We start from the raw sequence: 15,595 nt of genomic DNA on the forward strand, positions 1-15,595 counted from the left end.
GTGGGACACTGGTTTCTTGGCCAGAGGCAGACTATTTCCTGGTTTTGGAAAGTCTTTGAGACACAGGGCTGCAGCTACATGAAGTTTTTCTAAAGACAGAAAACGGCTGCTGAGTCGATGTGGAAACTATTCCACCACTGAGCGACCACGGCAGAGGAAAAACTGGAGATTTTCCGCCTCGCCCTGATGGAGGAAGAGTCCATCGTTCACTTAGTTCACAGTGGGAAGAAAGAAGAAGCGAGTTTCCTGTCTGAAAAGCAGACGTGCTGCTGCGTTTTTGGAAGCGTTTGGCAGAAGAATTTGACTGTGCAGCCCGGCGCTGCTGCCAGAGACGTTTAATGCCTCAGCTGGATGCCAGAGCTGCCGCTCCACCTTCATTATGCACACACTGATGCGAGAGTGGTTTGAGCCTTTTCATCTGACTCTTGGCAAAGAAAACAAACAAGCAACATTTACATAAAACTTTAAACTGTCCCTCAGTGTCTCTCGGTTTAATCTGCAGATTGCTTTTCTCATTAACCTATTATCGTTCGGGAGTGCTCGGCGCCAGATGATATAAATAGTGGATAAATGGCCGTTACAGTTTCCTAAAGCCCAAGGTGAACTCCGACCAACAAGTCCCTGAAGCCATGAGATGTTCAGTTTACTGTGATATAAAACACAGGAATACGGCAGAAAAGCTTCACATTCAAGAAGCTGAAACGAGAAAATGTTTGAAAACTTACACAAAACAAAAACAAGCTGCTCTGCCAGACAAAGTGAGGAGGCCGGGAAGCTCAACGGTACTGAGGAGGTCACAGGTCGTACAGTAACAGCAACATGAGGGGAAGACTGAGGAAGTGAGAAGAGGGGTGTATCAGTATCAGGTAGGTGAACACTACACTGTACGAGTGTTCCTTGATGAACTGTGTTAGGAAAAACTGGCTGAAACCAGAAGGATTTTTCTGACTGTGTGTGTGTGTGTGGGTGTGTGTGTGTTGTGTGTGTGTGTGTGTGTGTATGTGTGTGTGTGTGTGTGAGCGTCTTCCCTCCTGAGACGGGAGCCACAGGCCGACATGACTCATTGTTGCATTCCAAGAGCAGGGCCATGCATTCAATCCCACCCACATGATGAGCACTGTGGCACACACAACACACAACACACACAAGACACACACACACAAAGCACACACACAACACAGAAGCACACACACACACACACAGACACACACAAACACAGAAGCACAGCACACACAACAGGAGCACCACAACACAAGAAGCACACACACACACACACACAGACACACACACACAGAAGCGCACACACACACACACACACTTACACGCACACATCATGGACACACATTCCACACACACACAGTCAACACACACAGGATCACACACAGCACAGAAATCTTTTCCACTAACTGGAGAAAAACGAGTTGAAGGGATTGTGCCTTAAAGCTGGTACGAAGCCCGACCTCAGAATGAATTACAAATCATTTCCTACTTTCTTCTTCTCTTCATGAATTAATTCCCAATTAATAATTAATCCCCCTGATTACTAATCGTGCCCTACACATTAGTGAGATCTGCCCCCCCCCTCCTGCCTCTCCTGTGCATCCAGCCCAAAGTAAAGTTCTCCAAAACCTTGAAAACAAACATATTTCATCTTCTTTTTGGTTGTTTTTTCATCATTTTGCATCATTTTAAATGTTTCTTTTTTGGACATATATAATTTCACCTTTTAGCATCTTCCTTGGTGTTTATTTTTGTACTGTGAATGTTCATGTGGTTCAAGTGCAGCTTGGTGTTCAGGGTTCAATGACACTATCAACTACCAGGCGGCTACTGGAAACAGGTAAACATGTGCAGCGTGGTTTACAGACAGATTGGAACTCCGGCAGTGTTTTTAAACCTTCGTCTTTCTAGAGCGCTGTTGATAAACACGCAGCTTCCTGTCAGAGTTATTTTATAGGAAACAGAGAGACTGCTGGCTGCTGCACTGCTCCTGTTACTTACAACATTTCATTCTAGGCACAGTTTTCCTATGCAGGCTTTCGTTATGAATGTGGTGTGAAATGTGGGCTTTCATCCCTCCGACAAGTGTGAATTATATTCATGAAAAGACGGATGCTGGCATGAGCTGGCAGAACCTGAGATTCTGCAGAGGCAGGAATAAAAACTTAATCACAGGATCAATGTGAAAACTTCAAGTATCTTGGGAAAATATTTTCAGCTTCTTTAAAAAAGAAACAAGTGGTTGTGATTGTTTGTGGATAAATTTCAAACGCCCAAAAATATAGAACATTTTTAAACTGGAATGTCTGTAAAAGACTCTCACAAAATACATGAAAATATTTAAAAAACAAAGGAAACAATGTGATTTAAATTAAATGTATTATGAATATTAGAAAGAAACAACATTACATTAGAAAGACAACTCTTGGTTTAATAAAAAGGAAATGGACATAAACACATTTTTTACAAACAGAAGAATAACCGGAGTCCGAGTTTAACTCCTGAAGCAAGAGGTGCATGCAGTGCTGCGGCAGTGCACTTTGGACATTTTCGCTGCTCCTGATCCAATACTGTGTGTCAGCTCGTCTTTGTAATGCTGCTCATTACGAAGCATCAGCTTCCACCATCAATCCCTCAACGGTCGCCTTAACGATTGTTCCCTGGCTGACCTACAAGAGCTCGGACATAACCGACGTCGCCGTCCGCTGCTTTTCTTTTGGAAGAAAGCTTGCTTTTCTCCAACATGCTGTATGTAGTGTCATCTGTGGAAATCTCAGTCAGAACAATGAGGTGATTAGAATATTTCCCTTCAGGCACAAACAGGTTTCTCAGGGTTTAAACATGTTGCACTGTGGTAATGTGCAGCAGGAGGCCGGCGTCACTGTGACTCACAGAGAAAACACTAATTCAGTGGATTAAACCTCCCTGTAACGTCTTCAAGGTAACGCCTCTAATGAGAAGCAGAGACAGAACTACGCTTATTAACGTCAACACTCTGGAGACGCAGTGTGACGCTGCCTCCTACTGGGAACCTCTGTCTATCTGCAGCAACCACTGACACAAAATGAACAATCTTAGTGGAAGAAAACTAAAAACATTCAGAGTTTCACTTCATCAGCTCACACAGATGAACAATGAAAACATGTCTTCTCATACATCCACGGCTTGTGAGTCAGCTGCTTTGTGACAGTCCACACAGACACACGCATGATAAAGTACTTCTAAAGTTGCTTGAGGGAATGTGGAAGGATTGGTTGGACTCGAATAACTTAAAAACATTCAACATTAAGCTGGGTTTTAACTCTGAAATATGTGTTTGTGAGCGTAGGTAATAGAACGGTTGTAATAGCTGCTAAAAGTAGTCAATGAAAGCTTAAATATAGAAGTGAAATTTACTTTAAAATCTCACAAGGGACAAGAATAAACAAGAAGAGCTTCCTCTGCCTGACAATAAACATGTAGACAATCACCCCTTCAATTAATCAAAGAAACATACCGAACGCAATAAAATAACTCCATCCAGTCCCAAATCTCCCGTGTAAATCCAGTTTTAAAATCATCTCTAGGACCATCGGTTTAAATCAGTTTGGTCTGACATGCTGCAGATTTTCTAAGTTGATTTGTGTTTAATCAGATTTAATACACGTGAATCTGGGACCGAGTCTCATTCAAGCACAGACAAACCTGAACATCGTCGGATACACAGGGAGCTCGACTTTTTACTCCCCTCGCAAGCTATTCACACCCGCAGAGAGTCTGTTGTTTCATTCACCTCGGGTGTGTCGCGCGAATGGTAGAAATCTAAAAGACAGAAATCTGAAAAATAAAACAATAAATATATAAAACCAAAACTGTCCCTGAAATATTAGATCCAGCAGGAAGTTGGTTTTTTAATGGTCACACCATTCTGTTTTTAGATGATGATTAATAAGTGGATTAAATATTTTTAAATTCCAACTTTCGTCACTAAGATTTACCTGATGTGTCCGTCGACCAGACAGTTAATATCGTTTCACGCTTTTAAATCTTTTTACTTTGAACTTCATTAATTCTAAAACGAATCTAATTTCTTCCAGTGGCGCAGTGTCACTCTGCAGAAGACAAAAGTGGGAGATAACCTTTTCCCCAAAACCACAGACACTAAAAAATGAACTCAAGAATTCGAAGCAGTAAAAGTATTCAGAGAAGAAGAAGAAGGAGTTCACTTCACCCCAACCTTGTATTTGCCAGTTCTGGAGTGTTCACAGTTTCAAGAAGGGGGAGGACAAAAGGTTTTTTGTCTCATGTTAAAGTAGTGCTGAGATATTTCCCTTGGAGGAAAAAATGACGTTTCCAAAAGGGAGCCACGCTGCAGCTTCAGGCCTGTTACATAAACATCTCCACTAGTTGCAGATATTTATTTCCATCCTCAGTAAACATGTTTTTAACCAATCTCGAGCTCCTGTGTCGGATGGTGGAGAGTTAAATACTGAGTTTCACAATCATCCTATTTCATCAGTGGGCAAACTTCTGCATTTCTGCTGTTGAAGTGATTTCAAGAAAACAGAACCTGTGTTTCAGACTTTCTTTCTGGTTTCCAGTTTCTGTACTGGGAGCTTGTAGCGGTGTCCATCTCCACACGAAAAACAAAAGAAAAAAAAACAGCCCCCGATCCCCTTGAAAAAAAAAAAAAAACCGGTTTTTCTGGGGGTCGTTCTGTCTACAACATGGCACAGTTGATGAACGCGAGCTGACATCATCCTGCACATGTGACTGACAGCTTGCAACACCCTTCCTCTTTCTTGTGCTGTAAATTTTGTGTATTACTGTGCGTGTGGTGTGTGTGTTTGTGTGTGTGTGTGTTTGTAAGAGGGAGTGGAAGGTCAGGTAACACAGACGCCCATTTCTACCCAACGTTAAGACTCCTCCTGGTAATCTTTATGCTCCATCAGCTGATTGTAATCTCCAGATCCGCAACAACATGACTCACTCAGACCTTTACAACCAGCCAAACCTGTGGGCACAACACAGTGTGTGTGGTGTGCTGTGTGTGTGTGTGTGTGTGTGTGTGTGTGTGTGTGTGTGTGTGTGTGTGGTCAATTTACTCGGACCATTTGTGCGCCATTTCAGTTGACACTCAAATCACCCATTATAAACATTATAAGCAGCAGGAGGAAGCTCATGTGTCACAGCTGAATTCACAAACAGACAAACGGGTGTAAACAGGCGTCACAGTATCAGCTGACACCGTTTTCCAAAATGTTCTTCCCACTTTAAAAAGGTAAAAAGTGTCAGAACAAACCATGACTGAAGCCGCTGTGGTGCTCGTACCCTGTGTACCGCGACCTTTGGTTTGTCACGTTACCATATCAACACACGCGACGTTCGTCTGCGGTGGGTGACAATAATAACGGGATGGCTTGGTTAGGTTTAGGGAAAGATCTTTGATTTTGGTTTAAAATAAGTTCTTTGTGCTCAACGTGAGATGATCTTGTTTGTCATGCGTTACACAAGTCGTTGAATGACAAAAAACTGCTTGGTTTTCAAATGGGAATCGAACACCGCTCTCTGTGTCATATTCTGCCATCCACCAAAACTTGTCTCTTTTTATACTACGTCCACCGACACCTTTCCCCTCCGGTCATCAGTTACTATGACCACTAAGATGTCGCTAGCAACAGAAAAGGAGGCGGCTTCTGATGCTCTGCTTCTTCTGACTTGGCTGACTGCTTCTTCTGAGTGATCCAATAAAAAATATAGCAGATTTCAGGTAAAAAACACTCAGAGAAACCAAATCCTGCAAGGTTTGGATGGCTGGCGCTCCAGGTGGGGCGGCGCGCCTTGTGACTGTCTTTTGTTGTGACATCAACAAAAGTTCCAGAAGTCACTGACGGCTGGTTTTAAAGGCTAGTTTCTGAATACAGGCTTGTGTGCATTTCTCTGTGTCCATGGTGAGTGTGATTAATAGATCAGCTCTAGCTTCTTATATTAATACTGTGAAAGTATCAAAGCCCAGTCCACAGAGGAAATATGCACACAGCCTGTTTCAGAAACTGAGCTTAAACCAAGCCGTCAGGACTTCTGGAACTTTGTGATGTCACAACAAAGCAGTCACCAAAGCCCCGCCCACCTGGAGCCCACCATCCCAACTTGCAGGATTTGGTTTCTCTGATGTTTTTTACCTTGAAATCCTGCTATATTTTTTATTGGATCACTCAGAAAACAGTCAGCCAATCAGAAGAAGAGGATCAGAGCCGCCCTCCCTTTTCTGTTGCTAGGCGACAATCTAGTGGTCCATAGTGAACTATGCACGGAGGAAAAGGTGTCGCGTGACGTTAGTATTAAAAAAGAGACAAGGTTGTGGTGAATGGATGAATATGACCAGGAGAGAGCGCGTGTTCGATTCCCATTTGAAACCAGGCAGTTTTTTGTCATCAACGACTGTGTAACCATGACAACAGAGATCATCTCACGTTGAGCAATGAACTTATTTTAACCAAAATCAACGATCTTTCCCTAAAACCTACCAAGCCATCACCGCGTTATTATTGTCACACGCAACGAACGGTCGCGTGATATATTTGGTAACCGTGACAACCAAGCGTCCATGGTACACAGGTACAGCACCACAGCGCTTCAGTCATGGTTTGTTCTGACAACTCTTTTTACCTTTTTAAAGTGGAAACAGTTTTCTGGACAACGCGGTCAGCTGATCTCGTTGACGCTGTTTACAACACCGTTTGCTGTTTGTGAATTCAGCTGTGACACATGAGCTTCTCTCCTAGCTGCTTAATTAAATGTTAATCAATGGTGAGCTTTGGGAGTGTCACTGAATGCCACAAATGTCTCAGTAAATGGGACACACACAAACACACACGACACAACACACACCACCACACACAACACCAGCACACCACACACACACACTGTTGTGCCACAGTGTTTGGCTGGTGTTGTAAAGGCTGAGTTGAGTCATGTTGTTGCGGATCTGGAGATTACAATCAGCTGATGGAGATAAAAGATACCAGGAGGAGTCTTAACGTTGGGTGAAATCGGGCGTCTGTGTTACCTTGACCTTCCACCGCTCTTACAAACACACACACACACAAACACACACACACACCGCACAGTAATACACAAAATTTACATGCACAAGAAAGAGGAGGGTGTTGCAAGCTTGTCAGTCACATTGTGCAGGATGATGTCAGGCTGCGTTCATTCAAACTGTGGCATGTTTGTAGACAGACGACAGACCGGTCACGATGCTGTTTTTTCGTTGTTCGCTGGAGATGGACACCGCTACAGCTCCAGTAACAGAAACTGAAAACCAGTAAAGAAAGTCTGAAACACAGGTTCTGTTTTCTTTGAAATCACTTCAAACACAGCAGAAATGGCAGGAAGTTTGCCACTGATGAATAGGATGATTGTGAAACATATTAACTCTCCCACATCCGACACAGAGCTCGAGATTGTAAAACACATGTTTTACTGAGGATGGGAAACTAATATCTGCAACTAGTGGAGATGCTTTCATGTAACAGGCCTGAAGCTGCAGCGTGGCTCCCTTTTGGGGAAACGTCATTTTCCTCAGAGGGAAATATCTCAGCACTACTTTAACATTGAGACAAACCTTTGTCCTCCCTCCTTCTGAACCTGTGGACCTCCCAAGAACTGGAAAACAAGGTTCGGGTTGAAGTGAAACTCTTCTTCTCTTACTCTGAATACTTTTACTGCATTCGAATTCTTGAGTTCATTCTTTAGTGTCCTGTGGTTTTTGGGAAAAGGTTATCTCCACTTTTGTCTTCTGCAGAGTGACACTGCGCCACTGGAAGAAATTACGATTCTGTTTTAGTGAATTAATGAAGTTCTCCAAAGTAAAGATAAGCGTGAAACGGAATGAACTGTCTGGTCGACGGACAGCATGCATGTAAACTCTACTGACGAAAAGTTGAATTTAAAATATTTAAAATCCACTTATTAATCATCATCTAAAAACAGAATGAAGTGTGACACTTTAAAAACCATACTGTCCTGCCTTGGATCTAATATTTCAGACAGTTTTGGTTTTATATATTTATGGGTTTAAATTTCAGATTTCTGTCTTTGGATTTCTACATTCGCACCCGACACACCCGAGGTGGAATCGAACAAAGACTCTCTGCGGGTGTGAAATAGATGCGAGGGAGTAAAAGTCGAGCTCCCTGTGTATCCGACATGTTCGGTTGTCTGTGCTTGAATGAGACCTGGTCCCAGATTCACGTGGTAAATCTGATTAAACACAAATCAACTTAGAAATCTGCAGCATGTCAGACCAAACTGATTTAACCGATGGTCCTAGAGATGTTTTAAAAACTGGATTTGACACAGGGAGATTTGGGACTGCATGGAGGTTATTTATTTGGTCTATGGTTTTCTGTTGATTAATGAAGGGGTGATTGTTCTACAGTTTATTTGTCAGGCAGAGAAGCTCTTCTTGTTTTTTCTTCCATTGTGAGATTTAAAAGTAAACATTTCACTTCTATATTTAAGCTTTCATTTTACTACTTTTAGCAGCTATTACAACCGTTTATTACCGTACGCTCACAACACATGATTTCAGGAGTTAAAAACCAGCTAATGTTGAAATGTTGTTTAAGTTAGTTGAGCCACAATCTTTCCACATTCCCTCAAGCAACTTAGAAGTACTTTTCATGCGTGTGTTGTGTTGACTGTCAAAAAGCAGCTGACTCACAGCCGTGGATGTATGAGAAGAAACATGTTCATGTTCATCTGTGTGAGCTGATGAAGTGAAACTCTGAATGTTTTTAGTTTTTCTTCCCACTAAGATTGTTCATTTTGTGTCAGTGGTTGCTGCAGTAGACAGAGGTGACCGTAAGCAGGGCGTCACACTGCGTCTCCAGAGTGTGGACGTTAATAAGCGTAGTTCTGTCTCTGCTTCTTCAATTAGAGGCGTTACCTTGAAGACGTTACAGGAGGTTTAATCCACTGAATTAGTGTTTTCTCTGTGAGTCACAGTGACGCCGGCCTCCTGCTGCACAGACACAGTGCAACATGTAACCCTGAGAAAACCTGTTTGTGCTGAAGGGAAATGATCTAATCACCTCCATTGTTCTGGACTGAGATTTCCACAGATGAACTCACATACAGCATGTTGGAGGAAAAGCAGCTTTCTTCCAAAGAAAAGCAGCGCGAACGGGCGGAGCGTCGTTATGGTCCGAGCTCTGTAAGGTCAGCCAGGAAACAATCGTTAAGGCGACCGTTGAGGATGATGATGGGTGGAGCTGCTGGCTTCGTATGAGCAGCATTACAAAGACGAGCTGACACACAGTATTGATTCAGGAGCAGGAAATGGCCAAGTGGCGTTCAGGAGTTTAAACTCGGACTCCCGTTATCTTCTGTTTGTAAAAATGTGTTTATGTCCATGTTCCTTTTATTAAACCAAGAGTTGTCTTTCTAATGTAATGTTGTTTCATTTTCTAATATTCATAATACATTTAATTTAAATCACTTGTTCCTTGTTTTTAAATATTTTTCATGCATTTTAATCTTTTACAGACATTCAGTTTAAAAATGTCTCTATTTTTGGGCTTTGAAATTTATCCCACAACAATCACAACCACTTGTTTCTTGTAAGAAGCTGAAAATATTTTCCCAGATACTGAGTATTTCACATGATCCTGTGAAATTTAGTTTTTTCCTGCTCTGCAGAATCTCAGGTCTGCAGCTTTCATGCAGCATCCGTCTTTTCATTCAATATAATTCACACTTGTCGAGGGATGAAGAATTTCACACTACATTCATAACGAAAGCTGCATAGAAAAACATGTGCTAGAATGAAATGTTGAGTAACAGGAGCAGTGCAGCAGCAGCAGTCTCTCTGTTCCTATAAAATAAATTCTGACAGGAAGCTGGTGTTTATCAACAGGCGGCTCTAGAAAGACGAAAGGTTTAAAAACACTGCGGAGTCCAGATCTGTCTGTAAACCACGCTGCACATGTTTACCTGTTTCCAGGTACCGCCGCTGTAGTTGATAGTGTCATGAACCCTGAACCACAAGCTGCACTTGAACACATGAAATTCACAGTACAAAAATAAACACCAAGAAGATTGCTAAAAGGTGAAAAATGTCCAAAAAGACATAAAATGATGCAAAATGATGAAAACAACCAAAAGAGATGAAATATGTTTGTTTTCAGGTTTTGGAGAACTTTACTTTGGTTGGATGCACAGGAGAGGCAGGAGGGGGGGGCAGATTAACTAATGTGAGGGCACGATTTAGTAATTTCAGGGGATTATATTAATTTGAGGGAATTAAATAATGAAGAGAAGAAGAAAGTAGGAAATGATTTGTAATTTCATTCTGAGGTCGGGCTTGTACAGCTTTAAGCACAATCCCTTCAACTCGTTTTTCTCCAGTTAGTGAAAGATTTCTGGTGTGTGTGTGTGGTGTGTGTGTGTGTGTGTGTGTGGTGTGTGTGTGTGTGTGTGTGTGGTGTGTGTGTGTGTGCGCTTCTGTGTGTGTGTGTCTGTGTGTGGTGTGTGTGTGGTGCTTCTGTGTGTTGTGTGTGCTTCTGTGTGTGTGTGTGCTTCTGTGTGATGTGTGTCTGTGTGTTTGTGTGTGTGTCCTGTGTGTGTGTGTGTGTGCTTCTGTGTGTGTGTGTGGCTTCTGTGTGGTGTGTGGTCTGTGTGTGTGTGTGTGTGTGTGTGTGCCAGCAGTGCTCACAGTGGTTTGTGGGTGGGAGTCTGAATGCATTGGCCCTTCTCTGGAATGTCAACAATGAGTCATGTCGGCCTGTTGGCTCGTCTCAGGGAGGGAAGACGCTCACACACACACACACACATACACACACACACACACACACAACACACACACACACACACACACACAGTCAGAAAATCCTTCTGGTTCAGCCAGTTTCCTAACACAGTGTTCAGTCATAGGAACACTCGTACAGGTGTGTGTTCACCTACCTGATACTGATACACCCTCTTCTTCACTCCTCATCTTCCCCTCACGTGTTGCTGTTACTGTACGACCTGTGACCTCCTCAGGTGACCGTGAGCTCCCGGCCTCCTCACTTTGGTCTGGGCAGAGCAGTTGTTTTTGTTTTGTGTAAGTTTTCAAACATTTTCTCGTTTCAGCTTCTTGAATGTGAAGCTTTTCTGCCGTTTCCTGTGTTTTATATCACAGTAAACTGAACATCTCTGGCTTCAGGACTGTTGGTCGGAGTCACCTTGGGCTTTAGGAAACTGTAACGGCAATTTATTCCATATTTTATATTCATCTGGCCGACCCGAACGATTAATAGGTTAATGGAGAAAAAGCAATCTGCAGATTAACCGAGAGACACTGAGGGACAGTTAAAGTTTATGTAAATGTGCTTGTTTGTTTTCTTTGCCAAGAGTCAGATGAAAGGCTAAAACCACTCTCGCCAATAGTGTGTGCATAATGAAGTGGAGCGGCAGCTTGGCATCCAGCTGAGGCATTAACGTCTCTGGCAGCAGCGCCGGGCTGCACAGTTCAAATCTCTGCAAACGGCTCAAACAGCGCAGCAGCACGTCTGCTTTTCAGACCAGGGACTCGCTTCTTCTTCTTCCACTGTGAACTGAAAGTGAACGATGACTCTTCCCTCCATCAGGGCGAGGCGGGAAATCTCAGTTTTTTCCTCTGCGTGGTCGCTCAGTGGTGGAATCAGTTTCCACATCGATCAGCAGCCGTTTTCTGTCTTAGAAAAAACTTCATGTAGCTGCAGCCCTGTGTCTCAAAGACTTTCCAAAAACCAGGGGAAATTAGTCTGCTCCTGGCCAAGAAACAGTCCCACCCATCGATTGCGAGCTTCGGAGTCGCTGTTTCCCCCCGCTTCCAGTCTTTATGCTAAGCTAAGCTAACCAGCTAACTCTCAGTAAGAAAGTGAATAAGTTTGTTTCTCAAACTATTCATTTAATGATTGAGATCAATGTTTGGAGTCACGTTATCATCAGTGATTGATCGACTGATCGATCAGCAATGAGCCAAAGTCAGTTCTCAGTCGTTAAATGTGAATTTATAATTTTGCAGTGTAAATGTTGTACTGTGTTAAAATCGATTCATCGATTGGTTTTTAAAAGCATCAGAAAATAGTGAAGTGTTGATTACAGCTCAGTTTGTTTTCTTTGTATTTGTTCTTTTCAAAATCACGTAAATGATTGATGATTATATAAATGGATACATTTTTTCTGTTGATCGACTAATCATGACCCGACTAATAGTTGGTTTTCCTGATAAGAGACAGAAAAAACCGTAAACACTGACCACGTGGCTCCAGAAGGGGGGGGGGGGGGGGGGGGGCAGGGGGGGGGGGGGGGAAAAAAACACCTGAACTACTTAAAGCCCTAACACAGCCAGGTGCCTCAACAGCCCAGCCTCCCCCCTCCCCTCTTCATGGCTGTCTTCAGGCCCTCAATCCCCCGGGCCAGGCGTGTCCTCCCTCCCCAGCAGTGTCCGCCCCCTCAGATCTTCCCCTCCCTGTGGCCGAGGCTCCGCTGCACTCGGCTCTCAGCCTCCCAGACTGTGTGCGAGGGCTCTGTGCATGTGTGTGTGCATGTGTGAGAAGTGTGTGTGTGTGAGAGCGTGTGTGTGTGTGTGAGAAGATTTAAAGAGAGAGAGAGAGAGAGAGAGAGAGAGAGAGAGAGAGGAGAGGAGAAGAGCAGCTTCTTGATTTATTTTAAGAGTTTGTTTTCTGACGGAGAGACAGTTCAGGGGGTGAGGACGTGATGATGATGAATGATGATGAAGATGATGATGGGCTTCCCTCAGCCTCTGTGGGCTCAGGTCAGTGGATGGCGACGCTGCAGAGGCTTCTGTCTGGTGTGTGTGTGTGTGTGTGGTGTGTGTGTGTGTGTGGTGTGTGTGTGTGTGTGTGTGTTGTGGTGTGGTGTGTGTGTGTGTGTGTGTGTGTGTGTGTGTGTTCGCACAAGAAAAGGGAATGCATGCTCCTCCTGCTATTGTATAATACAGAGTTCTCCAGTTCCCACACTGGCTCTGGTGTGTGTGTGTCTTTTAAGTTTTTTGTAATGATCTTTTGTCTGTAAAGTATCACAGCTGCATTGATTAGCTGATTGACAGAAAATTAATTAGCAACTATATTGATAATTGAATTATCATTTTCAAGCAAATATGGCAGATACTTTCACATTTGAGGTTGAGCTAGAGCGAGCGAGCTGCGCTGACTCGACTCCAGAAATGTAAAAAACATGAGGATGAAGTCAAGCAAGTTTTAACGGACTTCATCACAAACACAACACAACACGTCCATGTGTGTTTTAGGATTATTTACAGGTTTATTGTCTGAGCTCCACTGATGTCCACGTGTTTCAGAACTCACACACATTTATGAATCAGGATCTTGATTCATTCACCACAGTGTCGTCATTAAATCAATGTAGTTTAAATCTGAGGATTAATAAAACGTCTCGTTTTTATCTATTAAGTGACTTCAGATGAATCAATATCAGACTGATTGATCACTGATGACTCAGAAGTAAGAAGAATTGATTTAGTGTGGTTGTTGTGTGGTGTGTGTGTGTGTGTGTGTGTGTGTGTGTGTTTTGGACTCAGCAAGCTGCCACCTGGTTGGCGAGTGATGCAGTGTGTGTGTGTGTGTGTGTGTGTGTGTCGGGGGGGTTGATGTTCCACACTGTACCCAATTAATGTGAGTGCTCACTGGATGGGCATAATGTTACAAACACACACACACAACACACACACCACTGTCTGCATTAATCATCTTAAATTCTTTTTTGCTATTTCCACGGGGGTTCTGCCAGAACTGGGTTCATGCAGCTTTAAGGGAACCAGGTGGAGTTTTACTTGCAGATGCTCCAAATAAACAAGCTTTAGAAGCTCTATACTCACTGTGTTTACTGAGTAACACTGGATCCAAACAGAAAACTTTAATTGTTAACGAGACGACTCACAGGAATCATTTAGATGCATTTAAAAGCCCGACTGTTTTTTACTGGATCAAAACCTTTAGGAAGAATAAAGGTAAACACATGAGGCGAACATCAGTATCTGTCGTTTCTCCGTGTGTTTTCCTTATTTAATTACCATATATGTTTTTACATCAGTGGATTTTGTTTGAATACATTATATTTTATCTTTTACTTGGTATGAAAAAACATCCGCAGCTATCCTCCTGTGGTCGACAGACCTGACCATGTAATCAGAACATGTGATCTGTCCGAGTCTGGCTGGAAACCACTTCCTGTCCGCCTCAGGCTTACTCTTCTAATGATACTAAAAATACCTTTAAAAAATTCCATATTAGCTTATTTTTTGATCACAATCCAGGGTCTACATATGTCAGAAGTAAGTCAGGTAGACTCCATACAGATGCTGATGCAGGGATTGATGTAACCTAACACGGGCGGTTTGTGCATCTTAAAATTCCACCTTAAAACTCTAAAATTCCGAACTGGAAGGGAAGTTTCCACGTCTCTAAGTCTTGTGTTTCCAGACTAGTTGCAGTGGAGAGCAGGTTTGTATTTCTGTGTGATTTGTAGTGCTGATAACATTGTTCCCTCGCAGACAGAAGACATAAGAGTGTAATGAGCACGTTACAGTCAGTGTAACCGAAGCTGAGGCTGCTTTCTGAAAACACTTTATCGAAGTGAACACAAGCCAGGAGTATGAGCGGTGACGCAGCTAACTCGCTGTCTAACCCTGGCAGAATCTCAGTTTCCTGCTCGCCGTCCACCACGTTCCACCACGTGGATGATCCTTTATATCCTCTTCCCTTCCTCTGCTTTTATTCTTTTCCCTTTTTCTGTTATTCTTCTAAATTACCTGCATACCGGTTCCACCAGGAGTTATTGTTAAGACACACCTCAGACGCACTTTCACAGACATTTCTGTCTCACACATGAGATAAACAAGCAGAGACACACACAACATTTGACGTTGTGGATGGTTTTGCGATACTGCAGGCCATTGTATATGCTGGAGACTGTGTGTGTGTGTGTGTGTGTGGTGTGTGTGTGTGTGTGTGTTGTGTGTGTGTGTGTGTGTGTTTAGGGCTGTGCAAACCACATGTAGCGCGCGTCAATGGGGGCACAGCAAAGGCGGCTGTATTTGCATCTGATTTGTTTGAGTTTGCAACTGAGCAACATTTTTGCTCGATAACAGTTTATATATATATATATATACATATATATATTATATATATACACACAGTATATACAGTATAAATACATATACTCGTATATATATCAGGAAGGGAGATACAGGTGGTGTCATGCACTGGGGTCGGGACCCTACAGGGGGTCGTAAGATGACTCTTGTGGGTTTTGGATGAGGTGATTGTCCAGTAGAAAAAAGAAAAAATAAAATTCTCACACACAAATTAATCTTTTTATTTTTTCAGACTTTCTTCACGCTTTGTGTCTTTTCTTGCAGAAAACTGTTAGTTTTGTGCCTCTCCACGGCGTTTAAAAATCACATTCATGATTAAGAATAACAATAGGCTGTGAGTCATATACAAGTTCTTACAGTTAAATATTAACAGGTTTTCAACAACGAAAAGCAACAGAAAAGGTTATTTTTCGTGAGCAGAGAAATGAAGAATTTTGGGGTATC

General features: G+C 42.8%; 1 protein-coding gene across 1 annotated transcript in view; it reads right to left on the reverse strand.

Annotated features, from left to right (window-relative positions):
• The window catches only part of LOC111238302 (phospholipase D1-like), a 42,251-nt gene that overhangs the window by 26,454 nt on the left and 202 nt on the right, over positions 1–15,595 (reverse strand). The window lies entirely within an intron of this gene.

The sequence above is a fragment of the Seriola dumerili genome, unplaced genomic scaffold (assembly GCF_002260705.1).
Source record: "Seriola dumerili isolate Sdu_G_001 unplaced genomic scaffold, Sdu_1.0 BDQW01001298.1, whole genome shotgun sequence".
NCBI lineage: Eukaryota > Metazoa > Chordata > Actinopteri > Carangiformes > Carangidae > Seriola > Seriola dumerili.